A 14,125-nucleotide genomic window follows, 5' to 3' on the forward strand; every position below is an offset into this window, starting at 1 on the left:
GAACAGACGAGGTATTGATCTCTTCAACTTGATGTCCTCCGCAGGAGGACAGTCCCCTCCACTGAAGTCTCTGAGCTCTTTTCAAAGGAGCTCGTGGACACCTGCAGTTTCTGTGGATCATGGAGAGACTTTTTTCCAAGTAGCTGTAAGAGAGATGAGGGGAGAGGTGCTGTGGAGACAAACTCTGTCAGGCTCAGGAAACTTCCAGAGCTGAAAAGCCTCGAGAGCTGGGATACCACTGAACTGTCAGCAAGTACACTTGCCCCGTTCTTCCTTTTCCCAAGACATCTCGTCATGGTGGCTGTTCCCGTGCTCCTGTTTTATATTGGTGCTGAACATGTGAGACTGGAGGGGATGTGCCCTCAGCATGAGCTGGGATGCCAGTGTAGGACCAAGTGATGCTACCACAGCAGGTCCTAGAGGGTGAAAAGGCTCTTGATATGCAGACCTTAGAGCTGGGACCCTGTAGGACGAGTGGCTTTTACACTCAGTACTAATCCTTTGCTCTAATACAGCACCAGGAAAAATGCCCTGGGGATAATTGGAGTTTTCTCTGCGTTTTCTTGCCTGCAGGTCTTTGTACCTGTGCAGTCAGAGAGATGTCAGCGATACCCCGTTACAAAAGGTGTGCTTTCTAATGGGATTTCCCTAAAATGTGCCTCATTAAATGACACCAGTTCCTCCACCTTGCTAGTATTGCAGCTATTTTGATCCATTGCTGAAGTACATTTGTTTTCTGACTTTACTGAACATCTGTTATTGTTTAGAAAACATAGCTAAGGAGAAGAAACATCCCCCCTGTCTCCCTGCCAGCAATCCTTATTGATCTTTCTTCAGCTACATAAAATAGGAAAAAGGTCAAATCTAATTTGTGATTTATGGTCTGGGCAGTCCTCTGCCAAAGCTCAAGGCAGGTCGCTGCATGCTTTTCTGTGTATGTTTGTGCTACCTATGGGCCTTAGGTTGATGATTCTGGGATTTTAGGTAACTAAGAGTAGGAAATGAGAGGTTTTTTTCTGCTCTGAAAAGATCTGAGTAGAAACAAGAATGCACTGGACAGATTTTAATAATTTTTCAGGTATTTTAAGGTTCCTAAGGTGCTGGGAGGAAACATCTCAGTTTCAGATTTTGTTAAGTTGGATCATTCTAAGCAGGAATGGAGAATGAATGATTCCCCAAGCTTTGCCCATCGCAGGTTGCTGGAACTCATAATTCACAGAATCGCAGGATGGTTTGGGTTAGGAGGGAAACTTAAAAGCACATCTGGTTCCAAACCCATACCTTAGGCAGGGGCACCTCCCACTGGATCAGGGTTCTCAAATTCGGAAATACAGATTTAAATACCGCCCACAAAATTCTTCAACCATCAAAATCCTGAACCCAAAAGGCGACAAACAACAAAAATCATCCCAAGTTGCTTTTGTGAACCTTCCAATAGACTTTTTTTTTTTTTTTTTTTTTAACTTACTAGTCAGTGCCTTGAGGGTTTTAATATTAAAAAATGCTAAAGCAGGAAAAAAAAAAACCACATTTTTTGCTGAAGTGAACACTTCTTTCAAGGTGCCTGGAGAGCAGGGAAAACTGGTGAAGAGGTAGTGGCTAAAGATGTAATATGGCAGCTTAATAGGAACAGCTTTCAACTTCCTCGTAGCAGTCTGCAGTAAGATACAAATAAAAACTGAAGCAGCAGATGAGCTCCATTAGGAGCTGCCAGGTGTAAAATACCAGTAAAAATGAAGTCTGAAAAAGTATGTGGCTGGGCAGCCTGGTGAAGGTAGGAGCTGTATGCAAAGCTCAAATTATTACTGGTATTATCAAGGAGGGGATGAAAACCCTCAGCCACGCAAACCCTCCCAGGTAGGTCTTTGAAAACACACCGCCTGTCCACATGACCACGCTCCTCGCCGTGAGTAATTTAGAGCAGACAACTAATTGAGTGCTCTCACGTTGCCACGGCTCCCTCCCAAGGGATGGCTGTGCTGGAAAAGACTCTTCGTCTCCACCAGAATTAGCCTTTAATAGTGGGAAGAACAAACAAACGAACCCTCAGAGTTTGATGCGTCTGATGGAAGCAGCTGGTGTGTCATTGCTGAAGTGAGCTAAGTGTGCTTCAGCCTCCTCGAGTCAAAGCACGAGGGCCTGCTGGAGGAGCTAATTATATTAAGAAGAAAGCCAGCCACTCTTCAGCCAAATTAAGGGTGGCCTTCCTCCTCCACTGTCCTCTCCACTCAGCTGCATGCTGATCTGCAGATCCTGCAGCTTTCCTGTATGCTCTCAGGTGTGCAAAGCTGCCCTTGCTGAATTAAGGGCTCGCACAACCCCTGGCTGGTGCTGCTGTTTCATGACAGAATTTGCCAGAAAGTGTGACTTTCCATTTTTTTTTTGTTTTGTTTTTTTTTGCACAAAGTTGATCCAGAAGACTTTAGGTGGCCTTAGGACCGAAGTCTGTCTTGTGGCTGGCACAGGGCGCGTTTTTGCAGCTCTCAGACGTGTTGGGAAGGAGCGAGCTGGGCCAGCATGCAAATAAATGTAAACTGCCTCAAAAAAGTAAATAAATCGAAAAGTGGTTCAAGCCACAAATGGCAGGCAGAGTCCTTTTCTGCAAAATGCAGAGATTTTTATCTCGCTGTCTGAAAGTGACATTCAAAGAACTGCTCTCTTGGGGTTGGAAAAGAAGTTCTTCATTACAGAAAACAGGACTGGCTATGATTAAAAAGAGAAAGTGTTCTCCTTGGGGGTTTTTTGTTTTATTGAAGTGAAAATGAAAAAGCTGGCAATCTCTGGACTATCAATGAACCAACAATGACTCGAACGGTTTCGTGTATAAGTTAACAAATGGAATATGTACAGTGCATCTACATAAAGGTGTTACTATGTGCTCTGCTCCCTCTTAAGAGACCGCGTTGATGGCTGCTATATACTCAATCCTATACACCTTACTGAAGTATACAAAAATGCATCTATGAAAATGTAAAACATCGATGTTTTGCCTTTCTCCATGTGTAAACAGCTTTTGTATCTCTTAACAGGAATTCTGCAGTTCTTAGATTGTTTTGCAGTAAGCTGTGCATTCCTGGAAAGTCCTCCGGAAGAGGTGCACTCCGAAAACTTTGCCAGCATCAAAATCCCAGTAACATTTTGAGACCTATAGGAAGAAACCCTTCTTCCTTCACAGGTGTTGGAAAGGACTTCTGGCTTTTGCTCAGCAGCTTAGTAAGTTCTTCCAAACACTTAAATAAAACTTATGTCAAAGGTTTGGAAAAGGGTTTTAAACTATCTTTTAAAATATCTTTTGCCAGCTTCAACCGTTTCACTGCTGTTTGAGCTTTGCAAAGTTTTACTTTTCAACCTGTCCTGGTATGGAAAGAATGGTCACTGTAACTAAGTTATCTTTGGAAAATTATTCCTAGAGAATTTTAAAGTTCTTTAAGCTGTGGGTTTCTGAAACTTGAAATTCAAAGGTTTTCTGAGGTTTCTTTCAAAATGTTTCCAGCTCCCAGGCTCTCTTCTGTTACTAAGTATAGGGTGGGTAGCTGGCAGTATTGTGTACTTATTTTGCAGGATTGCTTCTAAACCCTTCCCTGGGCATCGTATGGAGGCACGAGGCTGCACCACGGGTGTGCATCCATAGGAAACCCATGGGCTTATCCTCCTCACTCTTCTTCCCTCTGCACAGGAAAGAACAACTTCACCTGACGCTGGCCTATTTAAGACACCAGGTCGTAAGCTGGTGGAGGAAATGCATAAAAACAGAAAGTGAGAATTTGGTTTGTGAGCTCCCCTTTTCCTGGATTTGGTTATTTACAGGAGCACGATTTCATGGACTGGAGCCAAAGCAGCTTTTGCTGTGGACTTGATGCAGCCACAGGGATTAATCTTCAAAGCTGGTCCTGACACACAGGAGAGGGTTTCCATCTTGCAGGACTCAAGGGTTTGACTACCTCACTTTACTGAACAGAAACCAAATCCTTCTTTAAAGCTAGGACTTGAGGAAAAAATGGTGACCTGCTGGAAGCTAAGACAGACATTAAATATGTCTTTTGACCATGAAACTGCAGCCTCAGCTATACTCAAGACTTTTTGGTCATTTTTTCCTGTTTCTAACTGTTGGCCTGTCCTTCTTGCTCTCTCCAGCAAGAGGTTTTTATCTATAGTATTTAAAGGCAGCTCATGGGGTCTTATACATGGGAGAGACAAAGTTGGACAGAAACATCCACTGGAAGAAACCTCCCCCAAATGCCCGTTTGTTTGTTTGCTACAAGGGCCTTTGCTCATTTTCTAGTGCTTATGGGATGGCCCCAAAAGCACACCAGGCTTCCTACTGCTGCTGGTGGAGAGTTGGCTTGGGTATGTCACGCAGCAGGAAAACAGGAGGCAGAGGTGAATAAAAAGGAAGTTCTGGTGTTTTTTTTTTTTTTCACCGTCCGTGCTTATATCAGGTGTAGGTAAATCTGCAGATCCTCTGAATGGGAAGTCAAATCATGTTTAGAAAGCTGCTAGTTTCCTAGCATGTTTGGCAAGCTGAATTTCCTCCCCAAATCTGCATACCACAGTGCTGCCCTCGCCTAGCCCACTACATCCCTGCACAAACAGATTTAGGCAGTGAAAGAAAGCTAAAAGCACCTCTCTAAAACCTTAGGCTATGCCTGATTTAAATGCTGCCTGCAGCCCACTTTTCCCCAGACCAGCCCAACTTGCTTAGAAATTTATTTATTTATTTATTAACTTCAGAGGCTAAGGGGGAGCATCTGTTGGAAATGATGCCCTGTGTTTGCTGCACATCAGTGAAAGTTTTGCCACTGATCTGTGACTGCCTGGCTCACGGCAGATGTGCAGGTGAGTTTCAGAGTGCTCAGTGCTGGGCTCACATGTTTAGCTAAGGGAAGGTCGGCTTGGCTGAATTCATGGAGCTCGCTCAGAAGCATCAGGGTTTGGACCCTGTGCAAAGGGTTTGTCCTTCCCAGAGAAACCTCTCATTCAGTGTAGTATCAGTTTTTGCCCCATGTTAAATCCGGGCACCTTCTAAAGATAAAATCCACCATGGTTCAAGCTTTATCCCTTGCAAAAGGCTCTGTAAAGCTTCAAAACTAGCTCGCAGCCTGCTGGCTCCCACGGCTGCACCCCATGCTGCTCTCTATCCAGTTGGGCGAGTATTGCCAGGCTGCTTTTGGAGGTCCTGAGCATCAACCGTGTGTCTGGCTTCTGCTGCAATCTGCTCAGAGGCTGCTGTGCAGCCGGGGAATTGTCTGCAGCAAAGGTGTTTGGGGCTTGCTGGTGTGTCTGGTGGGAGCTTTACATAGAAATGAGGGAAGTGAAGGCTGGGGAACACCAAGACCCTGCAGGGAAAACAAATGGGGTGAAAAAGCAGTCTAGGTGTGTGCCTTCACTGAGGCGACCATAACAAAGGGATAGCTGTGAAATTTGTAAACGTATTCCTAGAGACCAGTGGCCCTGGCCTTTATGGTAGCCAAAAATGACCTGCTAGGTAATATGGCCTCAAGTGAAATCACAAATGGGTCTGTGTGAGGGTTATCGTCCCTCAGCTGAGTGTGGCTGAGGAGTTGGAGGCTCCAGCAGCTCCCAAGCTGCAGGCTTTGCTTCCAGCTGCTGTTCTCCAGCTTCCCCTAGGCTTGGCTGTTGCTTTTTGTCACTAAAAACGGAACTGCTCCGGGAGGTGTCCCAACACCAGCCATGCTCTGCCCCAGGAGTTTGCCAGGGGCTGACGGAAAGCAAGGAGGAGGAAAAGAAAAGGGTTGGTGTCCTGCGAGGGGTGGGAAGCTCCAGTTCTCACAACATATCCTGAAACTCCAGCCCCTCTTGTTAACCTTTTCTCTTGCAGTGAGGGCTGTCCTGGAGGCAGAGGGGCTTCCCAGGGAATTTTGGTGCCCACCGGACACGTACATGGCCAGGGAAAGGGCACCTGGTGCAGGCGTGCTCAGGTGCACTGTCCTGCCACAGCAGGCCCAGCCGAGCCTCCTCTGAGACGGTTTAAGCAGCCAGACAAATGTTATCATGTTTAAGAGCAGGGAATTAATCACAGCTGCCAAATCCTTCTTAGTAAATAGGATTAAAGCTCTAAGACTCCACCTGGAGAGCTGCATCCAGCTCTGCGGTCCCCTGTACAAGAGTGCCATGGACCTGCTGGAGCAGGACCAGAGGAGGCCACGAGGACTCTCAGAGGCTGGAGCCTCTCTGCTGTGGGGACAGGCTGAGGGAGCTGGGGGTGTTCAGCCTGGAGAAGGCTCCAGGGAGACCTCATAGTGGCCTGCCATGGCCTAAAGGGGCTGCAGGACAGCTGGGGAGGGGCTCTGTGTCAGGGCCTGTTGGGGAGGGACACTTTGGTGTAGTGATGATGGCTTTAAACTGAAAGAGGGTAGGTATATATTGGATATAAGGGAGAAATTTTACATGGTGAGGGTGATGAGGCACTGAAATGGATTGTCAAGAGACGCTGTGGAAGCCCCATCCCTGGTGTGGTGTAAATGCCTGAAGTAACTAGGAAAATAAAACTAACATTCACATTTTTAGGAAAAGGTACAGCATTGAAGAGGCTTTCAGGGTAGGGCATAACTGCATTATCTGAGCATTCCCTAGGCTCCCAACCTTTGATGCTATCGCGCTGGGGAAACTTGGTGTGCTAGCTCTAAGGAACAGCACGGAGCATAGAGTGGAGTGGAGACACCACGGCTAGGCTCTGTAATCAGATGGGACCTTGATTGTTCTTGTGCACAAAGCTGCACTTTTTGCCACCCTAAGCCAAAGACCTGTCATGTTTTGACAAATGCTGTACCCTAGTGTACTTTTTGCTCATTATAATATCATTATAATACCAAAACACACCTCCATCCCAAAAGCTACCCGCCTCCAAGGTGCGACCACCCCTCACTGAGCATGCGCTCTGAATTCCTCGGAGCCTATTACTTTAAACGGAGACGGGAAAACTTTACACCAATCATAACTAAGATATGCTTGACTAGAGCCACTCAAGCTCCACCTAAAAGATAGAAAATAATATAAATTGGCCCAAGAGAAAGGGGATGTTAGGGAAGATACCACCGTCAGGGGAGATACCATCCCGAGGACAACATCCTTAGGACCTCCTGACTCTTGAGATCAGTTGACGGGCTGAGCCTCTCTTCCCCCCCCATTGGGACGCCTTTGGGTGAGATCTAAATACTTGCTTATAAATCTCTATAGAGTCTTTGATCCTTTTAACGCGTTTATTTCTAGGCTGCGCACCTGTAACATCTATAACATCTATAACACCTATAACACCTGTGTATTTTATGCATACTAGCTTGCTTTTGCAGACAGTCACTATCGCCGGCAATCCAAAAGAACCTGATTATCTTTTCCTGTAATAAACCATACTTGATTGCATTGTGATAACTCTCATTGAGTGCAACGAGGGTGAGGGTGGTTATCCGTGATAGTTCAGTGTTCTGAATCTAACCAGACCCCCAGGCGGTTAATGCATTTTTGGTGAATGTCCAAACGGACCCCCAGATGGTTAATGCGTTTTTGGTGAATGTCTGAACGGACCCCCAGGCCGTTAATGCGTTTTTGGTGAATGTCTGACTGGACCCCCAGACGGTTAATGTGTTTTTGGTGAATGTCCGACTGGTTCAGTATCCTGAATCTGACCGGGCCCGTAACGGTTAATCAGCTACACCCCTTAACGCGACACCTGGGAATGTTCAAAGCCAAGTTTGTGCTTTGAGAACCTGAGCAAGTGGAAGATGTCCTTGTCCACAGATGCAGTTGGGCCAGATGATCTCTAAAGCTTCCCTCTAACCCAAAACATTTTGTGCTTCTAAGTTTTACCAGGAAAAACGAAAACATGCACCCTACCTTTTTATTTGAAAACCATTTGTTTCCTTTTAATAAAACTTTATGTTTTTGTTGTTGTTGTTTTTGTTTTGTTTTTTAAGAAAGTTCAGAGCTAGTTCTGGTTCTAGCCAGTCACTGGGAGAACTGCCTGAAATGGGCAAAAATCATGCAAACTTCTGCAAGAGTCAGATGCTCAGAGCCTTTGCAAATGCTTTTATTTCACCTGACCCTGTCCCAAAATACTGTGGCACTCAGGTTCCTCAGGAGTCCCCTGAAGGAAACTTGAGCAGGAGCCCACGTCCATCCCTTTTCACATCTCTGGAAAACCACCTTGGGGAGCATATTTTGGCTGCAAATGACTGCAACTGCAAAACTTTTAGGAAATGTGATGCTGCAGCAAAAGATGCTACAGCTGGGAGCATGGACAGAAGCTGAATAGCCTAGGATAGTGTCTCCTGGATGGGTGGGGACAAAAAATACCCATCCCAGCCTGTGGTTCCTCAAACCAGGCTCCACTCCTGATCCTCCAGCACATTTAGCCCAAGATCTGTATCTGCAAGGAGAGGCTGGGTTTCACCTTAACAGGCTTTAATTGTGTGGGTAATGTGCTTGCTTCTCCAGGTGTTGGGTTACTGTCTGTCCTCTGAAATCAAAGACGTTTCTCCTCAAGGTTAGGAGCTTCGTGTGTATTTATTTGTCTGATCACTGAAGTAAAACCCTTCTTCTCACTAAAGCAGGAAGGTGGTGCTGCTTTCTGCGCTGTGAAAAAAAAAAAAAAAAAAAAAAAAAAGGAACCAGCAGAAAACATTGTTCGCGGTTGTTTGCTTTACATTTCTCTCCGGGCTCGTTTTGTTTGTCTTTCAAAGAAAACGTCATCTTTCTTGGTCAGCCCTCCGCTCTTTGAAATGCACCACATGGATGATTAAGCGCAGGAAGCATCCAGCCCCTGAGCGTGATTTGTGTGCTAATCAAGGAGAGCGGCGCTGCTGAATCATATTACACTCGGACATCAAAGCAGGCCATTAGGCTGCGGCTGGCAGAGATCTGATTATAACCGCGGGCTGGCGGCGGGCACCGGAGGCACGGCGAGGAGAGGCGAGGCTCTGTGCAGGCCTCGCCGGGCCGGCTCGTGAAGTTGGGTGTCTGGCTGGCAAAATCCACCGCTGAAGGGAAGTAACTTGAGGGAAAATGTTGCTCTAAAAGCATTTCATTATTTTGCCCTGCGACGGAAGCTGTCTGAATTGGAGCGCTTGGGTACAGTGAGATGAATTTTGTTAAGGCCCTGCTCCCCCAGTTTGTCAAAGCTTTGCAAAAGCTCCCAGGTTTCAAAAACAGCTTCTAATGGCCACCAGCCCCACGAACCCCAAGGGCAAAGGCCTTCATTTAAAGGCTGAAGAAGCAAACACAACAAGCAGGTAGGGTTGCCAAAGGGGGGTGTTATTTTCTCAATACAGGGCCTGAAGCTGAACGCATCTGTGTTAAGAGCAACGATTTTCATCGGAGGAGTTTGTTATCTCGGATTCAGGCCCTGCTCCAGATCTTGGTGCCCCTCTCCAGTTCCTTGCATGAGCACAAAGGCAGGGCTAGCTGTGCTTAACTGGAACATCAGCTACAAAATCTGAGTGCTGGAAAGCCGGGAAGTGAAGAGGTAAGACCATATTCACTTTAAGCATTTCCACATCATAACCACGTAAGTGACTTTTTTGGACAATAAATAAAAGCCTTTTCCATCTCTGCAGTTTACTAATTCCAACTCAGACGGATGCTTATCAGTCTTCTCTATTTTTAAAAGTTTTTGCTGCTTGTCATTATTTTTCTTCTTCTTACCCAGCTGAAGATCAGAAAACTTATCGCTGGATTGAGTCAAAGGAGTGTCACTATCCTTGTGTTATGTGCAGCTGGACATCCATTTTCCCCTGGTAAATGAAGATGCATTGTGCTGTCTGTGCCCACATCCATCAAGTCCCCTGCCCAGACGTGACACCATCCTATGGAGGACACAGTCCTACAGAGAGGAGGCCAGCACTGGATCCTACAGCTGCAACATCACAGGCTCTGCCATCTTGCTTTAAGGGCAGCCCTTTGCCACCTTTGTGGACTGATATACCACCAGGTTTGCCATCAATCCATACAGCCATGTGCTCCCGAAAGGCCACAAAGCTCATTCCTGATCCTGCACATCATTAATAACCGCCCATCAACACATGCTGGTGCACGTGTTCACCCGAGACCTTTCCTTACAGAGCACTGTAAGAGGGATGGAATTTGTCAGGAGGCCACTGATGAAGCAGTACTTCAGTGTCACTACGTTAGAGTAAAACCCCAAAGAGGTTGAAGCGTTCCTCTCGGCTCCACAGAACCACTCTCCTGTGCCTCCAGAGCAACCGTGGAGTTGCTCTCCCAGTGTTTTTCCCAGCTGTTGTTAGCTGAGATAGAGGAAAACTTCACTATTGCTGCTCTGAAGGCTTTTACCATGGAAAGGTGGAAAGGAAAGAAATGGTGCTTTGTCCAGTCAGAGCACTCAGCACCTGGCTCTCAGTGACTTCTGTGTGCAGGGAAGCACAAGCTGCTGCTGCCTCCAGCCCATGTAGCCCAGTCTGAGCACCAGCTGACGGTCATTTGAGCATGGAAAAAGGGCCTGTGTTGGCCTGGAGTCTGTGCAGTGAGGGATGCTGCAGACACCCAGGCAGGATGGGGCCCTGTTGAGGGTGCTGGGATCAGCCAGGAAGGCGGCAGCCCCCCCGTTAGCATCCCTGCAAGGCTACGCCTCTGCAAAGTGCCTTCACAGCGTTAACCCTGCTGCACAAGGTCCCTGCAGGTAGCTCATTAAGTTGCATCTTCTTCTGAGAGATGAAGCTGAGGAGGAAAAGAAAATGAGGGCAAAACGATGTAATGTGCCCAAAGCAATGGGAGGAGGCTGTTATCAGCATCCGGAGCAGCAGTGGGCTGCACTTCGTCCTCAGCTACGAGGAGATAAGGCAATTTGGTTTTCCAAATCCTTCAGGGGGGAAAGGAAAGGAAAGGAAAGGAAAGGAAAGGAAAGGAAAGGAAAGGAAAGGAAAGGAAAGGAAAGGAAAGGAAAGGAAAGGAAAGGAAAGGAAAGGAAAGGAAAGGAAAGGAAAGGAAAGGAAAGGAAAGGAAAGGAAAGGAAAGGAAAGGAAAGGAAAGGAAAGGAAAGGAAAGGAGAAAGATGTAGGGTCTGCAGGAAGTTTTTAACCTTTTTGTTTATGGCCACTTACAGTCTTTCTGTTTGCAACAGCAAAGTGGATTTGGCAAGCATTGGGAATAAGAAACGTTCAAAATAAAGGCTGAAAGATAGGGTTGTGGAAAAAATTGTTCTTAGAGATGAAATGGACCCCTGAGTTTTTGCCTTTTTTACTGCTCTTTTGCACAGAACTTTCATCCACATCTTTGTGCTTATTAACATCTAGCTAAGTTATTCTTACAAATGAAAATAAATACATAAATAAATAAAAGAGAAAGAGAGAGAGAGAGAGAAAGAGAGAAAGAGTGAAGGAGAGAAAGAAAGAAAAGAAAAGGAAAGAAAAGGAAAGGAAAGGAAAGGAAAGGAAAGGAAAGGAAAGGAAAGGAAAGGAAAGGAAAGGAAAGGAAAGGAAAGGAAAGGAAAGGAAAGGAAAGGAAAGGAAAGGAAAGGAAAGGAAAGGAAAGGAAAGGAAAGGAAAGAAAAGAAAAGAAAAGAAAAGAAAAGAAAAGAAAAGAAAAGAAAAGAAAAGAAAAGAAAAGAAAAGAAAAGAAAAGAAAAGAAAAGAAAAGAAAAGAAAAACCCCAAACTCTTAATCTTGTTTTGAATTTCAAATCTACAAAAGTCTCAGGGAAAAGTGTACATTTTTACATTTTTTTTGCACAGACCTGCAGCTGCATTTTGTACAACCTAACTTTTCCTCAAAAACCCATCTCTTTCTCTAAGCTTCACATATGGAAAAACACACCAAACCGAGTTAGTTCTGTATGCGAATTCTCTATCTATCTGCCTCAAAAAAGAAAGTGTGTTATTGTATCAGTGCCGGTCAGTAATGTGCTCGGGGTCACGGCGTAACACAGCACAAGTGAGGTGCTGCCCCAGTGCCCGCACAAACCCACACCGACGGGTGCTGTCCGTGCTGTCCGTGTGCTGGAGGAGACGGGAGGCTGCGTGCAGGAGCTCTTTTGAAGACAGAGGAGCACTGTAAGAAAAATCTGCTCCAGCGAGTCTCACAAGGAAGGCTTTGTGTGGCAAAAAGCTGTATTTTTAGGTCAGCTTGGCTAAGCTGAAGGAGGTGATTTGTGTGTCAAATAGAAGGGGTGTCTGGCTTTTCATCTCAGCTCTTTTGCAGTGCAGACGTAAGTTGTGAGCCACGTTGATTACTTTGGCGTGGTGTTTGCAACGGGGATCAACTGGTGACCAGCAAGAGGCGAGTGCCTGGCCCCAGAAGTTCAACGAGAGATGAGGGGCGACCATAAAACTGACACTTTCCTGCTTCTCTTTTCTCCCAAAACAGTCACTAACCAGCAAGTTCTCAGTTAATGCAGTCATTTTGGTTGATAACAAGATCATATGATGCATAAAACCTGATTTGATTAAGCAGGTCATTTGAGGTATGCCTGGACTACCAGATAATGTGAGCACGGGTATCATCTGTGTTGTGGGGTGGCTTATTGGGGCAGGAAAATTTAAGGCTGGATCAGCAACATAGCAGTTTTTTACTTGTATTTTTTAATTTTATTTTTTTTAGGGGGTGTCAGCAAACCATGGTGCTGATGGAAGTGAAGGAGAACAAAAGCTGGGTGAACCAAAATGAGAGAAGCGCTGAGTAGATGAAGGGTTCCACACCTTTAGGGCTTCCTAGGACCAACACAGGTATTTCTTAATACTGAGGACACTTTGTAAAGGCTCCTATTTCCACTCACAGCCCTTGAGAAGCCAAGGGTTGAGCATGCTTGATAAGCACAGAGAAGGCTCAGCTCAGCTGAGCTTCACTGCAACTGCACAAAGGGACAAAAGAGGCGTCAAAATCGCCATGTGGAAGACATCCTCGTCTCGAGTGGAGACAAGAAAATGTGCTTTTGCAGAGTTTGCAGTTCACTGTGAGCAATGAGTTAGCACTATCAGCTCCCTGGGTTGCTCAAGGCATCAAAATAGGATTGAAATGAAGCTTCGCAGTGCTCAGGGGCCTGCAGAGCCCTTCTGTCCGCCGGTCACAGGCCCTCAGCAGAGCTAAGGAAAGATGAACCCTGGGTGAGGGCAAAGCCAGCAGAGACTTTAGGAGGAGACAGAGGGGAAAAAATATTAAATTGGGGAAAAGATGGAAGGGGAAGAAGCCAAGACATTGTTTTTCAGGTATAATGCCAATGCTACTGCCCTCTGGAAGGATGAAGTTACTGTGCCCAAGGGATGGGGCAAGGAGGAAATTATCACAGGAACACAGAATATCCCCAGTTGAAAGGGAGCCACTGGGATCACCGAGTCCAGCTCCTACATAGCAAGGAACAAGTGATCAAATCCGTGTTGCTCTCCTGTCAGTGGGGTGTTTGCTCTGCCTTTTATCCTTGTGGGTGGCTCAGCGGATGCTGGGTGCACTCTCAGACGGGCAGCCTACAAGTAAGCCTATCTGCAGGGATGAGCCATTCCCACAACGTGTCAGTAGGTGGCAAAAAGCTACAACCCTTGTGCTAAGCAAGGAACCAAGGTTTTTCCTGCAGGAGCAGGAGGTATCTGCGGACAGCTCCATCCCATCGGTGGAGATGCTGGGATGGAGCATCCCAGAAAGGGCAGCATCCCCTGCAGGTCCCCCCTCTCTAGTCATCGGGGGACCCCTGTGCCATCGCTTGACCTTCCTCAGCAGGAATTTTAAAAAAGCTGGGAACACAGAGGGCTTAGTCAGTATTTCCAGCATTGGGAAACAACAGGTTTAGGGCTATTGCAGCACAGCATGAGGTTACCTGTTAGACAAACCAAAACTGGACACGGCTGGTGGTTTTTTAAGCTGATGATGACACTAATCCTCACGTACAGCCTGAAACAGAGCCGCTCACGTCAGTGGTTTGGGGCATTTTTTTTTCTTGCAGCTTTGGGTAAGGCGATTGAACCGATCCCAGTTACCTGGCCCACACCTCCCAGTGAGTCAGGGAGGGAAGGGTTTGACGAGGTGAGTGGAAACAGCCTTGTGCCTTTGATGGTGGTTTTTGTGCTGCTGGATGCGTGCAAGCGCTGGGGAAGGGAGGCTGCTGCGTGGCACTGAGCATTCCCAGGGAGGTCAAAGGTGCTGAGCACCAGGTGGGGCAGGGCCTGGGAGGA

The sequence above is a fragment of the Aythya marila genome (genome assembly GCF_965140915.1).
Source record: "Aythya marila genome assembly, chromosome: 5".
Classification (NCBI taxonomy): Eukaryota; Metazoa; Chordata; class Aves; order Anseriformes; family Anatidae; genus Aythya; species Aythya marila.